The sequence below is a fragment of the Pinus tabuliformis genome, chromosome 2_2 (assembly GCF_031772625.1).
Source record: "Pinus tabuliformis cultivar Carrire ecotype Pingquan chromosome 2_2, CPIR1, whole genome shotgun sequence".
NCBI lineage: Eukaryota > Viridiplantae > Streptophyta > Pinopsida > Pinales > Pinaceae > Pinus > Pinus tabuliformis.
In genome coordinates, this window is record NC_142300.1 from 1,097,409,092 (window position 1) to 1,097,427,071 (window position 17,980).

The window sequence follows — 17,980 nt, forward strand, 5'->3', positions numbered from 1 at the left end:
TTTGATAAATGAACATGTGTGTAACTCGGTAGCTTTTGTAGATAATCTTACAGCCTGTCAAAGGTCTCGAGAAGGCCTTTGAGGGTAGTTTTCATTCTCCACACACCGTGCATTTTACCCCATAGCAATCCTCTTTGGGAAAATTTCCTTTTTGGGATCATCGCAGGTATATGAGAAAACAGAACGATGCCATCGTGGGTCTGGTCTAGTGCAATAGGCGATCATCACATTTTTTAGCCTCATAAGAGTGATGATTCGAAAATTAGGGTTTAAGAGTTATTTCCTTCACGGGAATCTCAAGGAATTTTCCAATCAATGTCTTAGGAAGGATCTGGAATGAGTACACTACATTACGATCATGTTTCGGGCACTTTAGGGTATGTCACAGGGAAGTGAAGAAGGCATGACAAAATACTGTGTAACACCTTGTCATTGAAGTCCATGTGCTAGGCCGCACACTGTTAGTATCACACCTAGTCACAAGCATTATAGGGTATCTCTATCCTCAGATCTTCATTTGTCATGGTTATGGTTCATCCACAAACTCACACTTCATCTAAGTCCATTTTCTAGGTCACACACTATCAGTATCACAGTTGGTCACAAGCATTATAGGGTATCTCTACCCTTGGATCTTCGTTCATCACGATTATGGGTTAACCACACAAAATCCTTATCCTCAATGGCTCTTCATTTTCAACAAATGATTCTTAGGGGGAAATTCACACAATGGGGACCATTTTTTCTCAAGGAGGGAGGAATGATCGGAATGGAAATTGGCATCTACCCATGGTATTTATCTACTCATGGAATATACCCATGGTATTGTAAGTAGCATCTACTCATGGTATTCATCCACCCAAGGTATTTGTCCACCCATGGAATTTACCCATGGTATTGTAAGTGCCATCCATCCATGGTATTCGTTCACCCATGGTATTGTAAGTGAGATCCATCCATGGTATCTACCCACCCATAGAATTTACTTGTGGTCACAAGTCACATTTTGTAAAAATATAGATTGTCCAACACAATGCAGCTTTTACAATTATTCTCTATTTTAATAAAAGCGTTTTTTTTTGTGGTTTTGTTTACTGGGTGTTCTCCACTTTTCTTTTGGCATTTCAAATTTTTAGATCTTGGGGAGCCTCCCCCCAATATCCATTTCAATCTTTTAGATATTAGGGTCCTCCACACAAGATCTGGATCTTATCATCAATAAATAATAGATAGGTGATGACTAGATTTTGAACTATGAGAGAGCCGTGGAAAATACCTTGTTTCTTAGAATTGAATAGATGATGGCTCAAACCCTCCACCACCAAAAAACAAAAAATAGGAGAGAGAGGGAAACCCTCACGCAACCCCTTTTGTTCATAGAAAAAAGGAGAAGATGAACCATTTATTTGAACTACGAATGATACAATCTCTGTAAAGCTCATGACTTAGTTAATGAAAAATTTTTTGTTGCGCCTAACACCCTCCAAATTTTTTCCTTCACTCAAATTTTGGAGTCTCCTCATGGTCCCATGATCTGTTGTTCCTTGATTATCCTTAATCACTTCATGATCAATTGATGATTTTCGAAGTGTTTAAGTATTCTTCTGAGATAATAACTATCGAATTCCACTAGCTTAAACATGCTTAACCTTTGATTCATTCATAAGCATACCTTTTTCTAGCAAGCCTAATAGTTAACTTGTATCCTAGGAAGTCAAGCAATGCACAATCCTTGATGATAGTCATTGTGAAAATCCCAATAACAGTGATTACACAGTGCCTAAGGACAACAATCGCATAATTCCTTGTGGATTATCATTGTGCATTCCTAAAATATAGTGTCTGCATAGTCTCTGGTGAAAGTGATTGCGTAGTTCTTAGAGACAGAGACTACACAATCCATATGGATAGCCAATGCATAATTCCATTTGGTAGTCTCTCCCACTGTTAGTTGCAAGTGTACCATCAACCCAATGAGTTTTCTCAACATCACTTTTGCGGGCTTTTGCTTTCATAAGTGTTGTTTTCAGTTTCAAAATTGTCTCTTGTGCTTGCTTTCACTTTTGCAAGTGTCACTTTTTATTTCTATTCACTTTAGCATGTTTCACTTTAAATTTCTTTAGATTTTGCTAATATCTTTTTCACTTGTTATTACTATCGTAAGTGTTGCTTTTAACTGTTTGTACTCCTGCATGTTTTTCACCTTAATGCACCACTCAAGGTAGCTCCAGTGTACCCTTCTCCATTAGCTAATCATACATACTAGAAGAATATGTGCTAGACATCCTCCCACAACTTGTCACACTTTCTGGTTGTAGTCAACACTTGTGTCATAACTTGTATTCTAAGTGTTGCAAAGCTATTTTTCAGCTGTCGCACTTAGAAATAAGTATCACTTTGTTGTCGTTTCAAGGTATTCATGTTTATTTTTGGTACTGTACATTCTTTTGGCTTGCGTTGATGTTATCTGAATGTGAGATCACTATTTAAGGACTTGTTTGCATGTATTTCTCTCTCTTGTCTCACTAATCCCACACTTTTTCATTTTAGGAGCTTTCACTATCTTTGTAACTTGCTAACCTCTATCCCTCCTACAACTATGCATTGTGAAGTCTTATGTTATAGTGAAGCATCATTTTCCTCTTGGACCTGCGCACTGTGTAGTCCTAGAGGATACTCTCCCTCAACTATACACCGAGCAACCTTGAAATATGGACTATCACTTTAGCTTCTTATCCTTGCCAAATTCATAGCTCATAGTTCCTCCTGCCCTGGATTGTGCATTTCATAGTTGGAGTGGATAGTGGAGACTCCCTGTGTCACTAATTTTCCCAGTTACGCAGTCTCCCAAGCCTCATCTTCAGCTACTATGCATTGCCTAGTTACAATGTGAAAAGCTGCCTCCCTGTACCACTAACTTGCCCAAATGCACAATCTCTTCATGTAGTGGGCCTCCTACAACAAATTGTGTATTTATTGTTAGTAGTAGGTCACCTCAAAGTCACTAAAATCCTCAATTGTGCAATTCATTGAGCCTGTCCCTTAATCACCGTGCATTGCATAGTTACATTGGCTGGTCCTGTCCCTCTTGCTTACTGAAACCACTCACTATGAAATATCTTGTCCTAGCTTGCCTCCTACTACAAATTGTGCAGTGCTAGTGGTTAGTGGGGTTATCCCTTAGTCCCAGTGATGCTCAAATATTAAATCTCTGCCTCCTCTTCCTTGAGCATTGCACATTGAAGATTCTCAGTAAGAAATCCCATCACCTTGTCTCCTAGACTTCCCCACAATGCAAGACCTTGAATAAACTTCCATAATTGTGCATTTCGGAGTTCCAAAGGGAAACATAGCAATCCATGGATACCTATAGCCCTCAATTGTGAGATTATTATCCCATTGCTCTCAAAACCATTTCTTTTTGCCTCATCACATTTAACATATTCCATGAGAAAGAAAATATAGAATAGGTAGTTTCTAGACTAATATTGGCTTTTCATGAGTGGACTTCATTTGAAAGTGTTATCATTTCAACATGGAAAGGTTATACTCAATGAAGATCATCAAGGAGAGGCTACAAGAGAACACTTGCAAAGAAGATGCATTGGAAGAACCATCATGAAGACATGAATCCTAGACCATGAAAGAATGGTGGCATATCATACTGAATTGGAATCTTTCGATACTTATCCAGATCCTTTGGAGGATAAGGATGAAGAACAAGTAAATATCCATCATAGCAACAAGGAGAAGAGTTGGGTATCAATGAAATGAAGCATTATGTCGTTGTTGCCTTGTCATGGATTCTCTAAGAGTCATCTAAAAATTCATATGTGCCAATGTATTTTGCCACATCATTTATGGAATGTAATTATTGTACTTTAAAAAATGAGAAAATATAAAATGTGGGGAAGACCAAAGATCACACATGGAATGTCAAAAGTAACTAGAAAGTTCTAAAGTCATGTGTAGCTCAAATGTTACTTAGGAATTCAAAAATTCATGGTAGAATCTCAAGAGTCAGGAGAGAGCTCAAGTTTCAAATGGGAGATGGAGATTCACCTCCTTTGTTATAAATACACCCTCATAACTCAAACAAAGAGCTTGGGACTTTGGAGTTTTCACCTTGGCTTCTCTACTTTGACATATGAGAGAATATTTTTCTTTGGAGGAGGAAGTAGTGACTTAATGTTCCATTGGTGGGGCTAATGTGGCAACATTATAATTGTGTATCTTGAGAATTTCACTTAATATATGAAGCTTTCAGAGTTAGCGCACTTTCATTCATATATCATGAATGATTGTGAGACTATTCTTTCATTGTTTGCGGTATATGTTTTTTTAATGCATACTAATGAAAATGAAGTATTTCGTTGGATTTGGTATGCATTAGGGGAATTTTGAGGTATAAAATGGTCCTCGTAAGGAAATTATAAAATAATAGTGGAAAAAATAAAATAAGATTAGATTATATGATCAATTTTTAGAGGTAAAAAATAAAAAACTATTTTTTCAACTCGTATTTTTAACTTATCTCCTTATGGGTTTACTCAAATTTCAAGTGGCAACACTCATTGGATGAAAAATTTGATTCCTCATCCAAGAGTACCCATGTTGCATATTTTCGATGGACCCTACTACACGAAAAAAGATAAATACATGAAAAACATGATTGGAATCACATTTTTTCATGTATTTCTCATTTTTCGTGTAGCAGGGTTCGTCGAAAGTATGCAACATGGGTGCTCCTTGGATGAGGAATTAAATTGTACATCCAACGAGTACTCCCACTTGAAATTTGAGTAAAACCTTAGGGAGATAAGTTCAAAATATGAGTTGAAAAAATAGTTTTTTCTTTTTTGCCTCTAAAAATTGATCATGTAATCTAATCTTATTTTATTTTTTCCACAATTATTTTATAATTTCCTTACCAGGACCATTTATACCTCAAAATTCCCCTAATGCATACCAAATCCAATGAAATACTTCATTTTCATTAATATTTGTTAAAAAAGCATACACCGCAAACAACGAAAGAATAATCTCACAATCATTCATGATATATGAATGAAAGTGCACTGACTCCTCCCCCATGGTTGACATCATAATCTTGAATCCTATTAGTTCTTATAAATCTTATTTTGGTTGTACATTTTTCTTATGAGGCTCATTTTAGACCTCAAAATTCCCCTAATGCATCTTGTTGAATGTGCATTATTACTTGTTTTTATGATCATTGTTATCTTGTGAAATACTTTGCAGGTTAACTAAAAGTCCTACTTATGCTCTTGTGTGTCTCCTTTAGGATAGTACTATTACTGTTTCTTCTATAAGATTACTCTCTCTTCTCCCTTCCATGAAATTACCTTTTATACATTGTGATTGTATTCCTCATAGCGTCAACTTTCTTATTTCAAATATTGTTTATGTAATCCCTTATGTTGATAATTACAGCCAAGGAAAATTCCTAAGAATAATGACAGCTGGTCTTATTTCCTGGTTGGGGATCCTACTCCAAATGGTGTGAGGTCTAATTGGGATTTCATACTGGGGAGACTCCCTTGGTTGACAAATTTCTAGGACCGTCAACAATTGTAGCTAGAAGGAGGGCCAGATGACAAGATGAGCCCATTAAGTCTATTTTGAATCTCTTATCTTGAATGGCTCATTCCCAAATCATACTCTCCGGATTTTTTACTAATAGATCCAATATTAAACTTTCAATCCACCTGGAACATTTTTACAACTTGTCTCAATTAAGGTTTGATGGCAAGGGTGAAACATCCATAGCCGAACATACATCTCATTTTATCATGTTTTCTGAATATCATGAAATCAATTGTGAATATGTTGCTTGTAAATTATACATCCTCACTCTTGAAGGTCAAGTTAAACTATGGTGTCATACTTACCATATGCTTCTATTCATTCATTTGAGAAAATCTTCAAGGAGCTTCACCAAGCCTTTGGGAGTCATGATTACCAATATGTTTATAAAAGGATTAATCAACTTAGAATGAAGTCTGATGAATTAATAAAGGATTTTGCTAATATATTTCTTTACCTATGTTATGACTTTCCTAAAGAAGATATGGATTGGGATTTCTTCAAAGAAAATTTTCAGCGCTTGGTTCAAATTTCCTTTAAACAATCTAAATCTAAATCCTTGGTTAATATTGCTCTCCCAAATTTTATCAATCATGAGACACCTCCAATCTCAAAGGAGGAACCTACTGTTCCTTTTGTCCCTTGTCCTACTCCCTTTTCATTGCTTAATAAGGTTGTATTTAGTGCTATCATTGAAGTTGGGAAATTCGAAAATAAAATTGATGATATGTTTATCCCATCTACCTTTTATCTTCATGGTCGAAATTGTACATGGGAAAACTTGGAATGTCCTAATCAATACACCCAACCTAAGGTAAATATTGGTCCCTTAATTCTCAAAGATCATATTAATTCTTGGGTAGCGGAGGCCTCGTGTAACAGTTTTGGGGTTTAAAGCCTATAATTTAGGGTAATAATAGTGTAAAAATTTCGTGAAGTACACGTAGCACGAAATATAATAGGTCGAGTCAAAGGGTTGTCTGCCCGAAAATAATGTAAAATAGTAGAAAGTGAGTTGGCCTGCCCATGGTACGCGGACCATGGGAATGTATAAATAGAGCAAGGCTCTAAGGATAGAGGTAGCTTTTTGGAAGATCTGATGTATTATGGGTTTGTAAAAGCATTCATTGCTCCGAGTCTGTAAGTTAAAGTCATGGGTGTTAGTGGGTAGATAGAGGCTCCAGAGCTGTGTGTGTGGAGGCCTGGTAGAGTCCGTAGATGTGTGCATGGACCCCTGTATATGAGTGTGCAGGGTGGATCTGGTTGTACTGAATAGGATATAAATAAAGATAAGAGTTTCTATATCATTGTGTGTTTTATCACGAATCTATCTATTTGCTTGTGTTATGCATATTTATGATTACATGCACTGGTTGTTACTGTTAAATGTTTGCTTAAAGAACTTTAGGAATAGATCTCATATATAATACCCACAATAATACTAAGAAACGAAGAAGTGTATCATCACCAAGCTGCACGGTGGCCTGACAGCTGAGCAGAATAGAGCGAGCATGCAGATTGGTTCGCGACCCTTCTAGGTCTCATCAAGACATCCCTAGGGTGCGGAAACCTAGTTCCAGCACCCTCCCCTACTACCTCGGGTGAGACTTTAGTCCATGCTCTATGGATTGTTGTCGAAAGGGCTGGTAGTGTAGGATTTGTTTGGCTAAAACACTTCCGAACATGGGTCAGGCCCCAACAAGCAAACAAATGGTTCCATTGTTGTGACTAGGATTTGCCTAAGGGATGTATGGTGATGGAACGTTGGAAACCTACAAAGGAAGAGATTGAAGATTGGTTGGATCGGAAGCTGTACGAGCTTATAGTTGGCCTTAACCAGAAGTTTAACATGGTGAGTGTGATCAAGTTGCTTGTATTCAGAGGAGTAGGAAGCGAAGATCCAAATAAATTTTGGTTCATAGTAAGCACAGTGTGGGAAGCGCATGGATTTACGGATGATAACATTAAAAAGTATACTTTGGTAAGTGCGCTATAGGATCATGCATTGACATGGTGTATCAAGCACTCTAGCGATCACCCGAATGTGGGAATAATAGAGATCTGGGATGCATTGAACAAAGAATTTAGCCGGCCAAAATCAGAGATGCAGTCGATCATCGGGTTCAAGGAGATCGTGATGCTACCAATTGAAACCCCTTGGGATCTGGATCAAAGACTAAAAAGTATGATTCGTGAAGCTAACATGATGCTGACAGATGTGCAGCACCAAGCATGGTTGTGGCGTCTTTGGCTTCACATCTGAGGATGACGCTGTCACAACAGAAGATCTCAACCCAGGCTGAAGCATTAGAGATATTAATGAGGCTACATGAAACTCCAATACAAAACCCAGGGTTGGGAGTTCAGTAAATCCACATGCAGCTACAAAACCTATGTTTGGAGATGCAGAGTTTGAAATAGGAGAAGGTACCTCGGCTAGAAGCACGAGAAGAAGCGTGGTGCATAAAATGTAGAACCTAGGGCCACAATCAGGATCACTGTCCGGTATTTGCGAACTATTTGGCAGCGGGGGGACCAATGCCATTGCGACCAGAGCCACAGGAAGTGCCAAGTGTGGTGCCCTCGATTTGATGCGCGATCTGTCAAGTGGCAGGAAAGCACACCACAAACAACTGTCACCTACTGCAAAAGTTTACCTAGAGCCCCCAATAGCTATTTTGCAATTTTTGTAGATCGATGGGCCATGATGAACGTGACTACCATAGTTATGAATTGTTGATGGATTGAACACCTACCTATAGGATGATGCAGACTGAGGCACGAGGTTAGGACACAGCCGCAATAATAGTGCACGGTGGCTTCTAGGGGTGAGGACAAGGACATGGAGGAATGGGGCCAAGAAGGGGCTGCAGGAAGCTAATTTGTTATAATTGTGGAGGACCAGGGCATTATGCACATGATTGTACCAATACAACCAGAATATCGTGCCCCTACTGCGAGCAGTTTGATCATGAAATGATAGACTGCCCCACGCTGATAATGCAGATATGTGAGAAAAAGGCAGCACAACCTACATCGATGCAAAATGTCCAAATAATGAGGTCTGAATCACGCGAGGAAGACCCCCGCGTGAACATGATGCTCAGAAGTGGCGTGGCCATAGGGGAAGATATGGGGAAACTAATAGAGGAAGACCCAGGGGTTTGCAAGACGCCTACAAAGCAGCCTGAGTTTGACATGGAATGCGTGAAGAAGACATTTATGGAAGCTAAGAAGAGCTTCATGGAGGTCTCTACTTTAGGTACTAAGGATCAACCCGAGCTGGAAGTGGATCCCTTGATGCTAACTACCCTTTTAGAGACATGTATGAAATTACTACGAGACAATAAGGAAGTTAAAGGATTACAAGAGTTGATAACTAGGTGTGCAGGGTTAGGTGAACCTAGTGTAGTACGGAAACTAGGAAAACATGTTTTGCGCACTAGATGGGCAATGCGATTAACGACATAGATTGGTGACTATGAGATGAATCAGATCATTCTAGACTTAGGTTCAGATGCAAATGTGCTACCTAAAAAAACATGGGAATGCATGGGAAAGCCATCATTATAGTGGTCTCCTATTCAATTATGGATGGCGAACCAACAAAGATCTTACCCATGGGGAGATTGCAAGGAGTCACAGTGGATATATATGGCGCAAGCACACAAACAGAATTTGAGGTAATAGAAATTGTGGATGACAGTAACCCTTACCCCACATTATTAGGGATAGAATGGACCATGGATATGAATGGATTCATTAATTTAAAAAACCGGAAGATGATATTTGAGAAAAAGTCCCTACACATAGTTGTTCCACTAGACTCCGCTGAAGGAGCACGCTACACTAAACTCATACGCGATGATGAAATTGATGAGGACTTGGATCATATCTACAAGATAACTGTGTGAGATTAGGATTGGGTAAATCCAATTGTAGAAGGAAGAATATCATGGGAATACGTAGAGGCCTTCATTTCAGATTCATATGAAGAAGACGAACGATGGCATAATCGGTTGAATGGAGTAACAATGTTAAAATGAAACATGATGACTAGGTCAATGTATTGTGTAAAAGCTCAGGATCAAGAGCTACTGATGTATGATGGGCTGAGAGTGGTGGATGAATTCTTGACCAAGTTTGAGAGCGCGGTACTAGAAAAGCAGTGGTTTAATGCATTAAAATGGGCTTTGTGTGCGACACCTGCACGTTGGTGGGTAACACATGAAGGAACCTTTGAGGACTGGCGTGGCTATAGGTGGATAATGCAAATAAGGTTTGGGAAGCCAAAACAATGAATAACTAAGAAATATGATGGACGTGATGACCCGCGCATGCACCTCACCAGATGGAGCTAGGCCTATGGAGAAGAACCCCAGCTGGAGTGGGTATACTTATTTTATCATACCCTGGATGTCATACCAAGGAATTGGTATACTGAAATAGAACTCCGACATGGTACATGTGAATGGGATATCTTGCATGAAGCATTTTTATTAACATTCTTATTTGAGGACCAATGGATGGACACTGTTGACAATGTGTTGCAAGTTGTGAAGGCCGGCATTTTCAAATTACCACTGGAACCAGAAGAAATAGTGCAGCTAGATTGGTCGCATTAGTTGAGCCAGGCCCTAGAATGTTACAATTTGCAAGTAGAAGATGGTGAGGAAAACCCCAGAAACATCAATATTCTGGAAATAGAGGGGAGTCGCGAGGTTCACGGACCAGTGATTGAGGATCCCGATATCACCACGCCACTTAAAACGAAACAAGTGAACATTGGTATGGAGGAGGAGCCGAAGTATGAAACATTTGGGGACTATTGGGATGATGCCACGGTGGATAAGGTCGTCGAGTTACTTTGCGAATATCAATATTTATTCACAACCAAAATCACGGAGTTAAAAAGGGATCCTCGGTGACCTAGGAATGATAAAGATAATCCTGAAGCTAGACGTGAAGCTAGTCAAGTAGCAGCCTTATCGGTTGAATCCAAAATATAAGCAAAGGTCCATGAAGAGTTGGAAAAAATGCTTGCAGCAGGAATAATTGAACCAGTGGAGGAATCCGACTGGGTAAGTCCTATGGTTGTACAGGAGAAAAAACAGAAAGGTGAAATCCGTATCTGCATGGATCTTAGGAAGATCAACGATGCATGTGTTCATGATCCATTCCCGATGCCATTTATAGACGAAGTACTAGAAAATGTTGGTGGACACGAAGCCTACTCCTTCATGGATGGTTTCTTGGGGTACCACCTAATCAAGATTGCACTGGAGGATAGGAGTAAAACAACTTTCACAACCAAATGGGGTTGTTTTTAGTACACTGTGATGCCATTTGGACTGAAGAACACACTGGTGATATTATCACGTGTCGTGGTAGCTACATTCAAGGAATTTATACATAAGTTTTTGGAGGTATATCTTGATGACAGTACCGTATTTGGGTTAGGTAAGAACCATATAGCGAGCTTACGGTTGATGTTAGATAATTGTCGCTGACACTAGATTGCCCTAAATCTCAAGAAATGCACCTTCTTCATCCCCTTTGGACATTTGGTCAGCCATGTGGTCTATAGACAAGGATTGATGGTAGACCCGGTGAAGATTGCTATTATTCTCAATCAGGAAGTGCTGCGAAGTGTCAAACAACTATGCGCTATGCTAGGACACACTGGTTACTATTAAAAGTTCATTAAGAGCTATGCACAGATCACAGCACCAATGGAACAGTCATTGAAAAAGGACACTACTTATTGTTAGAATGAGGAATGTAAGAAAAGTCTGGAGACTCTCAAGGAAAAGATGGCATTAACTCCCATTCTAGTCTTTCCAAAATGGGATATCGAATTTCATGTGCATGTTGATGCATTATGTATCGCGTTGGGCGTTGTATTTACACAGGAAGGAGTGGAAGGAATTGATAACCTGATTACGTTCGCAAGTTTTTGATTGTCCAAAGCTAAAAAGAACTACTCCACTACTGAGCATGAGGGGTTGGTGATGGTATATGCGCACCAAAAATACCTCCACTATCTACTCAGAGGACACTTTAAGATGTATACTAATCACTTCGTGTTAAAATACTTAGTGAATAAGCCTGTGTTGGGGTGGCACATTTGTAGATGGCGGTTATTGTTTCAATAATATGATTTCAAAGTCATCGTAAAGCCGAGACGTCTAAATGCAGGCCCAGATCACTTGTCACGAATTGAGAATGATGAAGAGCCCACAAACTTAGAATAAGGACTACTTGATGCACAACTTTATGTAGCGCACGTCATGGATGGCCACTTTGAGGATATCATCCACTTCTTAACCATAGGGATCGTGCCACAGGGGTATTCAGTTCAGCAGAAGAAAGAGTTGGTGATACATGCAGCGGACTTTACTATTATTGTAGGGCACCTCTACAAAATGGGCAATGATGAAATCTTACAAAGGTATGTACCTGAATTTGAGTGAGGACAGATCCTTGCCGAAGCAAATAGGGGGGTTGTAGGAGGACAATATGTGGGATGTGCCACAGCACAAAAGATTCTTCGTGCTAGACTATGGTGGCCAACTCTACATCAAGCCTCAAAAGAGTATTGCCGGGCCTACGACATATGTCAACAGATTGGGAAACCATCACAGAGGGATGAAATGCCTCTCAAACCACAGATGACGCTGCAACCGTTCGAAAAATGGGCGATCGAATTTGTGGGGCCTACCACACCCTAAGGAAATATGGGTGCATGCTATATCATCACCGCGACAGAATACTTGACTAGATGGGTGGAAGCACAACCGGTGAAGGACTGCACGACCACTACAGATGCGAAATTTTTGTTTGAAAATGTGTTGACACAGTTTGGATGCCAAAAAATTTTAATGAGAGACCACGAAACATGTTATAGCCTAAATCTACCTCGGGCTGAGAGAGGCAGGTCTAGGGTAACATTAAACCACACTTAACCTCGTAGCTAGCCCTACTGGGTCGGGAGAGGGCTCTCTCCTTGTCAATCTCAGTGAAAATATGGCAAGTAATGCTTGAGATGACTGATAAGAATACTATTTTTAGGATAGGTATGTTTTCTTAGAGGATTTTGTTTGATTTTAATGGTTGATTGCTGGATCAGATGAGTAAGGCAGCTTTGGGTCCGGGAAATCAACTCAGATTTGCATAGGTTTCTGTGGGGCGAGGTAGGCAAGTGTTTTATCACTTTGAAATGAATGTGATGGTGAGTCTAAAGACTAATGAGGAGTTGGAGAGGGCATGCAAGTGTCATGAGTCCTCTACAAACAATAAAAATAATTTAAAACTAAATAAAACCCCAAGGCAGAGCACTGAAACATTAATGGATTCCACCCTTTAATCTTGATTCATTTAGTTATGTCGAAAAAGAGAGATGATGGCACATATCCACATAAAATAAACTAAATAATAGGGGAGAAAACAATGCTAGTTCACATTACCACAAGAATCCCACAAAATGCTGCAAAACCCTGGTTCATTTCCTTGCCAAACTACAGAAGTGATTTACAATAGTGCTCAATGCATCCACAAGAGTCCAACCTTGAAAAATGACAAAGAAAGTAAAAGATATAGGCATAAAACCACCTATTCTAGCCATCAAGGGTTGAATCCATGATTCAAGGAGATTTCTCAACAAGATCTAAACTAGGAACTGAAAAATAGGCAGTGGAACAGCTTGCTTCTAAAACTATGGAAATTGATTCGTTCATCCTTAAACCAACTCTATCTTGATGTATCTACCTGCTCAAGTCATATTTCATCATATTTACATCATCGTATATCGAGTTACATCATATTACATCATTAATTGACCAAGAGAGAAGAAAAATTCAAACTGATGGCAAACTAGGTGAAATTCTGAGCAAACAAGCAAAACTGGCAAATTTTTCTCCTATGCACAACACCACTGATCCTATGCGTAATCCTTTTTCTAGACCAGTTTTGGAAGGTTTCCTGAAGTCAAAATCAGGTTTTGAATAGCTCATTGGAAAGTTGGGTGAGTCTACTTTCTAGGACAACTTGAATTTTTTGATTTGGAGTCCATTTGCCCCTTCAAAAATGAAATCTCCCAAGTCTGCTTCCTGTGTGTCAAAAAAGTGGTAGAGAGGGCACTTTTTGCGTGTTTTTGGCCCTTCTGGGGGTCCAGAACTTGTCAAAATTTCTCAGTAATTTTTGAGGATGCATAATTTTTAATTCTGATTCCAAAAATGTAAACTTTTTTGCAAATGGAGCCCCCCATCAAAAGTGTAGCGCGAGTGGCGCTACACACCTATTGGAAAAACCTGCTTTTTACATAAAAATTTCAAAAATGACAAAAATTGCTCCAAATTTCTTGAAATTTGGCATGAGTGATCCTTTTTAGGTGTTTTATTGGGCCAATGATGCTTTAGCTAAGATCTTGAGTTTATTATGCTCTTTCTTTGCTCCTTAAGGCCTTCCATGGAACTGTCACTAAGGCTTTCTTCCTCCATTTCATACTCATTGTCTATCTCCATTGTTTTCCCTTGGTTTTGAAAAATGTGGTTGTATGTGGATGTATTATGGATAATAGTGTGGAAATAAGGTGAAGGAAAGAAGTGGGAAGAGTGTGTGTGAAAATGTATGCTGAATAGAGTTTATGGATGAGTAGGGTTTTAGGGAGAGTGGGTAGAGTTTGATGATGTGAGTAGGGCTTATAGGGTTTGGGAAATTATATGTGGAGAATGGGATTAAGGGGAAAATGTATGAGGGAAATGGGATTAAGGGGATAGTGTATACAACCACTAGTGTAATGAAGAAAACTAGGGTTTCACCCTAGAATCTAGGGTTTCAGTTTGAAGAACACAAAACACCAATCTTAGTAAACAAACCCTAACACACAAGATAGAATTCTTGTACTTACTTGTTTAGAGGGAGAAATTGAAGTTTTGTGGCAAAATGGTGAAATTTGAAACAATTTGTAGCCCAACTACCAGGTGCATAGCGCAGCCTCCCAGGTGTGTAGCACACTTTGTATGCGTAGCGCTCGAACAAAACTTAGTGTAAAACCTGCGCCAGGTGTGTAGCGCCAGCTGAAAGGTGCATAGAGATTTTTGCAGGACACTTTTGTGAGCCCTTCTTGTGTCCAAATTGGGTGTGTGATAGCTCGTTGGAAATATTGTTGAGTCTACTTTCCAGAAAATCTTGAATTTTCCAATTTGGAGGTAATTTTCCCTGTCAAAAGTCCATTCTCCCAACACTCGTCAAAATGGGAAAAATGAGGCTGCCTAAATGCAGAGTGTTGTTGCAGTCAACTTTTGAAGGTCTTCCTTAACTCCAAATTGAGCTCAGGATAGCTCATTGAAATGCTATCTCTGTCTATATATTATTTCACTCATCAGTCAAGTCATTTGGCTAACCAAGCTAGGAGAAACTTGATTTTCCTAACGCCACTCTAGAAGTGCAGCAACCCTCCTAAGGCAGCATTATTTTTGACATTTCTCTAAAACTATGACACCTATGTAAAAGGTGAAGGAGGTTTTTCTTCATTGGCCTATTGTAGACAAAAAATCTCTCATTTTCCCCAAATTTATTTTTTCTTGCTCTGAAACATCATTTGAGTAAAACCTATCCCAATGTATGGAATAGAGGATTTGTCAAAATGAAGCGAAATGAAGGGGATAAGGGGCTTCTAAATTTTTGAGGAAATTTTGGGAAGTAGGGAGGGATGTTAGGAAATAGGGAAAGTGAAATTTCAAAGATTGAGTAAGGGGAAGGGGTCCAAAAAGGAAAAACATAGGCTTAGCCTAGAAAATTGTCATATTGTAGCAAGAAACTAGGGTTTGTGGAAAAATGGGGAATTTGAGGGATATCAGTGATGGGAAGTGTTTAATAAGGTATATTAAGGATAGGGGAAGGCGTATGAACATCAAGACACAAGTTTTGTTGATGATTCGACCATCTAAGAGAAATTACCTTCAAAACCCTAGGAGAGGCAAATGAGCCTTACCCAAGTACAACTGAAACATGAACAAGGTGTAAAATGACCCATTGGAACCAAAAATGACGATGAAAACTCTTTGAATGATGGTACACTAATCTGAATGATGACATGGACTGACATTTGGAAAACTTTGAAAGAAGTGAAAACAAACCCTATACCTAATACCTAGAGACCAAATTTTACTTGAAGATTCTCTGAAATGACAAAATTTGACATTGACACCCTAAGACCACTTTGTAAGAGCATATTTGATCACTAGTGGAAGATTTCAAAGACTGACACTAACAGAACACACTTCCTGAATGAGGATATCAGCATGCTCATTGAGGAATTCTAGATATATCATCAACAAAGTACACCGTACCGTTCACAAGCAAATGGAACTGTTGAAGCTTTCAATAAGATTTTGGAGATTGCGTTGACCAAGGTATGTAATGCGCAGTGAAACGGTTGGGATTTGCGCATACCTGCTGTGCTATGGGCATACCGAACCACATGCAAGAAGTTGACAGGTCAGACACCTTTCAAGTCAGCCTATGGAATGGAAGCCATCATTCCAATGGAATACATTGTACTCAATTTGTGAATAGCAGTGATGACAAGCGTGGTAGACCAAGGGGCCTTGGAAGAGAGGCTCGTGTGACTGGAATAACTTGAGGAGGAACAATTTTTGGGAGGATTCCATTAGCAAGTACAAAAGCAGTGGGAAAAATCTTGGCATGATCGCCATATCAAGTTGCGCATGTTCAAAGAATATGATCTAGTCTTACTATACGATAGCAAGTTCGAGAAATTCCTTGGAAAGCTCCGAATGCATTGGTTGGGACCCTATGTTGTCAAGGAAGTCACAGATGGAGGCGCACTCTAGCTCGGTAAGCTTAATGGAGAACCATTCCCAAGCATAGTAAATGGTAGTCACCTGAAGCTCTACACGGGTGGGCTGATTACCTGACTAACTGACTGAAGTACAATCTCACTGCTCTAGACAGTTGAAAGAGAGCATGGGATGATAAAGCAGTCTGTGAGGGAGCTGCGCAACAACAAGTGTTTGCATAGAATCAGTATGTCACAAGGGTTGTGCTTGCATAGAAGGGGTTGCGCTATTGCGTGGATAAACTTGGAGGTGACCATTGCTATCACTGTTCTTGACAAGATGTTTGAGCTGCGACAAAAAGGAGTAGGCAGTGGGCAATTAAGATACAAAGTACGAGCCAGACCTGAGACGATCTACCGTAGATGTAATGGTAAAGCACTAGAAAAGGAGGAAACAACTGAATTTGAATTTAAACATGTCTATAAATCGAAGGGGGAAACTGCCAAATGATCTGTGGTATCGAGAGAAGTGAGCTAGAGTGCCTTCACACCGATATGGCACTGTTGATCATCGATGCTAAGGGAGTAAGCCCAGGAGTTGTAATATGGCCAATGGAGATGCAAGACCTTTTGGATAGTGTGATGTCAACGACCATGGATACTGTGCCAAGTCCAACACTGATGGTAGGGGATGTACCGGAAATTCTTAGACACGAAGTAGAATTGGTCCGGATGTCACTGCCTAAACCACGAGCTGGTCAGCGACCCACGAAAGACAAGGAAGAGACCGTGAATAATGAGAGAAATGATGAAATTGTAGTTAGCAGTTTGTCTCTGATGCACCTTGAAGATTGGGTTCTTGCGGACAAAAACATATTTCTTGCAAAATTGCAACACAAGTTGCAACAGACAATGCGTATAGTAGACCAGAAATTGGAGACTTGCTGCTTTGGCATGAAGAATTCCTGCAGGTGGCACCCCAACTTGAGCTAAAATCCTATGAGGGGGTGCTTTGCATTAACCGAGCAGAGCAGAATGAGCATCATCGGTTGCACGAATTAGTAGAGGCAATGGAGTAGGAGCTTGAAGAAGAGTTGCAGAAGACAAGGAGGAAGCAACTGAACATAGTGCATCACTCACGAGGATGGTGGACTGGGAAGCATTGGTAGTGCGTATCGCTCCATCGAAGAGTGACTCAGGACGAGTCACGATGATTTTGTTGGGGGCCTGTTAGGTAGCAGAGGCCCTGCATAATGGTTTTAGGGTTTAAAGCCTATAATATAGGGTAATAATAGTGTAAAAAGTCCGCAAAGTGCACAGAACGCGAAATGTAATAGGTCAAGTCAAAGGGTTGTCCACCTGAAAATAATGTAAAATAATAGAAAGTGAGTTGGCATAAATGGAGCAAGGCTCTAAGGATAGAGGTAGCTTTTTGGAAGATCTGATGTATTATGGGTTTGTAAAAGCATTAGTAGCTCTGAGTTTGTAAGTCTGAGTCGTGGGCGTTAGTGGGTAGATAGAGGCTCCATAGCTATGTGTGCGAAGGCCTAGTAGAGTCCGCAGCTGTGTGCA